At 41.8% G+C, this 6,219-nt stretch overlaps 1 long non-coding RNA gene across 3 annotated transcripts; it reads left to right on the top strand.

The window, feature by feature from the left end:
- Positions 1-565: 565 nt before the first annotated feature.
- LOC131384529 (uncharacterized) lies at positions 566-5,265 on the top strand. Of its 3 annotated transcripts, none has more exons than XR_009215456.1 (4): positions 566-648; positions 1,015-1,236; positions 4,127-4,197; positions 4,847-5,265. It is a non-coding gene; the product is annotated as an uncharacterized LOC131384529 (long non-coding RNA). The 3 variants fall into 3 exon arrangements; XR_009215458.1 differs by having other exon boundaries at positions 4,881-5,265; XR_009215457.1 differs by having other exon boundaries at positions 1,065-1,236; positions 4,832-5,265.
- The last annotated feature ends 954 nt before the right edge of the window (positions 5,266-6,219 follow it).

A 6,219-nucleotide genomic window follows, 5' to 3' on the forward strand; every position in this document is an offset into this window, starting at 1 on the left:
GCAATCATTTGGGTTATAAGAATCCGAGGATGCATGTCAAAGAAAAGCCTTGAATATTGAGGAGTAGCTTGATATAATAAAATATTTGGAAAGACAAAGATCACGTGATATTGCAAAAGCATCGTACCTGTAGGAATCCACATTGCAGAACATCAGGGAAGTGGCTTTGAGAACAACAAGAAATGAAATAGTAGAATTATCAGCTGTCTGAAATATGGCCAAAAATTACTTGCAGTGGGTTGAAGATGAAAACTACCACTGAATGCAGCAGAATTTTTATTTTAAACCAGTGAGAAGGCACCAAAATAGGCCAATGCCCATTCTGGTATGGAAATATTTCATTCCATAAATGACAGGCCTTTCCATCCACCCCTGTATGGTTTGGCTGTGTCCCCACCCAAATATCATCTTGAATTGTAGCTCCCATAATTCCCATGTGTTGTGGGAGGAATCCAGTGGGAGATAATTGAATCATGGGGGTGGTTTCCCCATACTGTTCTCGTGGTAGTGAATAAGTCTCAGAAGATCTGGTGGTTTTATAAGGGGAAACCTCTTTCACTTGGATCTCATTCTGCTTTGCCTGCCACCATGTAAGATGTCCCTTGCTCTTCCACCATGATTGTGAGGCCTCTTCAGCCATGTGAAACTGTGAGTCCATTAAACCTCTTTCCTTTATAAATTACTAAGTCTTGGGTATATTTTTATTAGCAGCATGAAAACAGACTAATACACACCCCTTCTCCAAAACTGCATGTGTTTGTCAAGGTAAATGGTATATATATATATACATACATATAATTTATTGGCTGAGAATTTAAGGTGTCTTAAACTACAGCAGAATTTTAATAAAGTTTATTATTTATTTTGTAATGAATTAATTACAAAATTATATAGCAGGTCCTGGAATAACATCATTTTATTTCAAAGTCATTTTGTTATAATGTTGAAGAGAAAAAAAAATGAATTCCTCCTGGTGGGGCCACCATCTATGTGAAGTTTGCACATTCTCTCTAGGTCTGTGTAGGTTTTTTCTGGGTACTCCTCTTTCCTCCCACATCCCAAAGGTGTGCCTATGAGGTGAACTGCCATGTCTACACATTCCAGTATGAGTGAGTGCAGGTGGTGTGCACGCGCCCTGAGATGGGAGTGTGTCCTATTCAGGGCTGGTTCCTGCCTTGCGCCCTGAGCTTTAGAGATAGGCTTCGGCCACCCTCAACCCTAAACTGGAATAAGCAGGTAAATAATTCTCTTACTTGTTTTTATTAATTTGTCTTAAATGTATTATAGCTTTTATTTTAATGTTTAATATTACATTTATTTTATTGTTTTAATGTTTAATATTACAAGTGTTTGGGTCTTCATTTAGAAGTTTGGTGATGTTTTTGCAATCAGAAATATGCTACAGGAACTTAACTCTTGTGGACATCAATTAGCCTATAGGAAAATTGGTTTCTTTCTATGTAGTTTTGCTTATAGTCACTGTTTCCAAGAGCCTATGAAGTCATGAAAAACTTCCCGTATAGGTGTTGGGTATTCTGTCACTAACCTCATTTCCCCACAAGCTCTGTTATTTTTATTATGCAAAATTCCATAGCAAGTGATTTTAGGAACACATTGCAGAAGAAATGACCATATATTGAATTTCATGTTATTTTATTAAGAATTATTTTCCTTTTGCTTCTCTATATTATTGTTAGGTATATGAATAATATGTATGTTATATACAAACATATAGTCATACAAATGTATATCACGTACCTAGATCTGTTGTATTGTCCAGGAATTTCATAACTGGCTAGTAAAGGGGACTGTAAAAGACACATTTTTAAAGGAGGAAATTGGAAATAGAGCTGAGGAAGCTCCACCCGGTGATTCCTGAGGTTACTGCACATGGCAGCTAAACCCCTTGGCTGGGATACAAGAGGTCCTGTATTAGCTATCTATAGCAGCCTAACAAATTCCCCTCACATTTAGCAGCTTAAAATAATAACTTTTTATCACCTCTCATAGTTCCTGTGGGTCAGGAATTCAGACAAGGTGGCTTGTCTCCACCTCATGGTGTCTGGAGTCTCCGCTGGGGCACTCGAAGCAGTAGCAGGGACCATCTGCAGGCCACTGCCTGGTGGGTGTGGCAGTCCACAAGGGCTTCCAGGTTTTGGCTGGAACACCCACACGTGGCCTCTCCTTGCAGGCTGGGCTTCCTCACAACGAGGTGGCTGGAAGCCAAGGAAAAGCACCCAAGAAAGCCAGGTAGAAGCCATATTGCCTTTTACGGCCTAGCTTGGAAATCCCCCAGCATCACTTTCCCTGTATTCTATTGGTCCAGGCAGTGATAGGGGTGTCCCCAGGTGTGAGGGTGAGACTGCCTCACATCTCAGTGGGGGTCAGCATTGCACTGTAGGAAGAGTCATGGGATGGATTATATATTAGTGTGACCATCTTTGCAAATACAGCATGCTCTAGCCCCCAAGCAAGGGCTTTGGGTAAAACAACGGCTAGAAAGATGAAAAGGATGATATAGGTAAACTTAGAAACAAAACAAAACAGAACTTTGTAAGGGGATGCATAGAACTAAAGCAAGAGCAAAGCTGAATACTCCTGGAATATCATAGTGAATCGAAATCCCCTAGAATCTGTGATAAACACACACTGTTTATCTTGGAAGAAAAGAGTTTCAGGAATTTCTTTAAAAGTAACATTATGTATATTGCCTCACACGTGGACTTTATGCAAAACTCTCACTTGGCAATTTAGTTTTGGTGTGTTTCAGAAATAATCTCATTTGCTTTCATATCTTGTAGAAAGAATGGAAGAAAAGCCAGTTTGTTTAGTCAGTAACTCTTGTTCTGGACTCAGAGGCCTGGGGGAAAAGAGTGTGTGCATGTGTGTGTGTGTGAATGTGTGTGTGTGTGTGTGTGTGTGTGTGCATGCAGAACAAAAGCAAATGCAATAAAATGAGAAGAGATGTGTTTCATTGTCTAGTTGCTTGCTTGTAATGCGAATAGCTTATGTTACTGGATGGACTGACGCCAGGAGCAATGAAGCCAATTGCTTCGTATCCCATGATGGGATGGGAAAACACTGGCCACTTCAGTCCATGCCACTGTGTGGCACCCTACTTTTCCTTGGGAACTGAAACTTGGTGCCTGGAGTTTCATAGAAAACTTGAGGTATTCTAACCACAAAAGTAAAACATGCTTCTGCCTGCAGTGCCCAGTGGAATAGTGTAGCCCGGGCAGGCCACCCGAGAGACCAACAGTCACACTGCTCATCCTACCTGAAGCCAGTAGGAAATGTTAGCCTTTGGAGCTCACTCAGCACACAGTGGGCATGTGATAAACCTTTGTGAATAGTGCATCAAGTTCCTAGCTGTCTTCCCTGAGCAGCAGAAACACAGGGCTGAAACAGTTCCAGCCAGCCTGGGCCCATGTCTGCCAACAAGTCTAGGCGTGTGACGCTCGTAACAATTCTGCATTTTCTACACAGCACAATTACCGTCAGTGCCAGAGTATGATAGAGAAGCCAAACAACTGCATTTGCAGATACCCTGAACTAACAAACTTCATCCTCACAACAGCTCGGTTCCTGTTTGCAATCATGAGTTTGCATAATCTGTTACCTGGAAGCAATATGAATTGAACAGCAGCTCTGGGAAATGAGCCGGGTAATTAAATCTTCAGGAGCCGAGGACAAGATGTGACATTTTACCTACAGGGCACCAAACAAAGTCAACATGTTTAATTTTTATTCTGCTCCCACTGTCCTTCTGGCCTTTTGTTTGAAACTATCTTATGAAAATACAGCATTCAAACAGCCAGAAAGCCCTCACAGAGACCACAAGAGAAATGATAATGAATTGCTTGTGAACAGTCTCATGGCCAGATTAGTTTTTATAAGATACAGCTTTTTCTACTACCCATCTTTGGCTCCCTCCATTATTTTTAAGCTTCCTGGGGTCCCATTTTCTGTTTGTTAGGGAAAGGTTTCTGTTTCATAGCTCTAATTGTGTGTAATGTCAAATAAATTCCAGGGGAGAGAACCACCACGTTGCCATCATTGTGTATAAATTGCGGGCCAACCACGAAAGACATTTGGAAGTCTTACTCCCATTTTTTCCTCTTTCTAGAAAACCACATCTGGTTAGGAGACCAATGTGTCCCACTTGGACAAGAATAGAAATCTCTCTTCTGGAATATGGTAAACACAGATTTTGTTTCCAAGTTAACACATAATGTAGTTCTATCATTATGTTTACAGAGAATAAGTTCTCAATATCATTTTAAATATAGCTTCTGTGCCAAAAGAATAGGGATCAACCTGCCGTCTCTATTTCCAGGAATTAGTCTTTTTTATTCCTCTAGTGGAAACCTTTGAGGAATTCGCTCATTTTCCCCCTAAAGCTGTGAAGAAAAGTTAAAGGTCAAATAGGAGAATAGAATGAAAGAGGAAGAAAACAGAGAAACTCAAAGAAACCTAGACTCTTGAATTTGAACTCATTTTTTTGCAAAATAATTGAATGAGTCAGTCTCAAATCATCAGAGGGCTCTCCACCTATTTCTCAATGAACTGAGAAGCATGGAGGATTCAGGGTGGGGCTAGGGAGGTGGAAACCTGTGCTTTGATTCAGGGAGGGGTAATGCTTCTAAGCTTCATTAGGAACTGAATAATGGCAAGGTGCCCAGGGAGCATGCCTGGATTCTGGCTCCTTGCCCAACCCTCACCCTGCCCCAGGGTAAACTCAGAAAACCAAGTCAGATCATCATAATGACGTGCATGGCTGCTGTTACCTGAGACGGAAGCCATGACGTCATCTTGTCACAATTGACTTCAGATTTGTCACCCTCAGCTCTTCTCTGGTTGGAGCCAATGTTTTCTTTCAGACCTGAGATATCCTGATGAAGCAGACCACACCTGCCCTCAGAGATGACCTCATGAGGAAGCTGAGTTGCATAACAAACATCTCTCTGCTGCTCAGCCACCTCCACTCTTGTTCAACAGACCTTGGAGATAGCACGGCACCCACACCAAAAAATCAGGAAGCTCTCTAATCAGCAATCTTTCTGTACATATGAAATCAGACATTCCTACCATGGCAGAAGCTCCTGAGTGGACCAGAGCTTCAGAGTCAGGAAAAGCTGGGGCCTAATGATGTTTCCAATCAAACCATTCTGCAGGGGATTTTCCATTTAACATATTGTGATTGTGCAGTAACATTAGTCTTTGCCGTTTAATTTATTAAATTTTAAAATATTGTAGTATCCTCAACACAGTCTTTGTCTCTGATTTATACATATGACATATAAATTTTTATTACATATTACAAACAATTTATATATGAAGAACTCTGTGTGTTTAAATGCCAATCACTGGTACACAGGCTTGAGGAATGTAGTAGCCAGGATTCAGTTTAGGAAGCCAAAGTAACTTTAGGTACTTGATTGAAGAAGGTTTAATAGTTGGAATTAGGTGTTTTAAAAATTATTGAAGAGGCTGGGCATGGTGGCTCATGCCTGTAATCCCAGCACTTTGGGAGGCTGAGGCAGACGGGTCATGAGGTCAAGAGATCGAGACTTTCCTGGCCAACACAGTGAAACCCCATCTCTACTAAAAATACAAAAATTAGCTAGGCCTGGTGGTGCGCACCTATAGTCTCAGCTACTCGGGAGGCCGAGGCAGGAGAATCGCTTGAACCCAGGAGACGGAGGTTGCAGTGAGCCAAGATCATGCCATTGCACTCCAGCCTGGGTGACAGAGCAAGACTCTGTCTCCAAAAAAAAAAAAAAAAAAAAAATAGAAGAAGCAGGTTTTAGGCTGTGACTCTTGGAATGACCCTCAGAACAATTAGAACCAGCCAGTGGGGGAATTATTGCCTCTGAGGTCAATGCTGGAGCCGGGCAGTCTAGGTTGGAAGCTCTAGGGACTAACGCCAAAAACATTGAGATGTGACTGTCCCTGAGACTCAGGAAATCAAAGAGAAACACTGGGAAAACTTAGAAGAAATCCATGACTCTCCTGAACCCACAGTGAAAGACAGAAGCTGTAGGGAGGCCCACCTTCAGCCCTGCCTCACCAGTCTTGCTCCACATCAGGGGCCAGCAAACATGTGCTAGAAAGGTCCAGAAGAGTCCAGATTTGTGGCTTTGTGGGCCATAGACTCTCTGTCACAACCACTCAACTCCGCCATTACAGTGTGGAAGCAGCCAAAGTAATAAGTAAATG

Source organism: Hylobates moloch, unplaced genomic scaffold, assembly GCF_009828535.3.
Source record: "Hylobates moloch isolate HMO894 unplaced genomic scaffold, HMol_V3 SCAFFOLD_10, whole genome shotgun sequence".
Classification (NCBI taxonomy): domain Eukaryota; kingdom Metazoa; phylum Chordata; class Mammalia; order Primates; family Hylobatidae; genus Hylobates; species Hylobates moloch.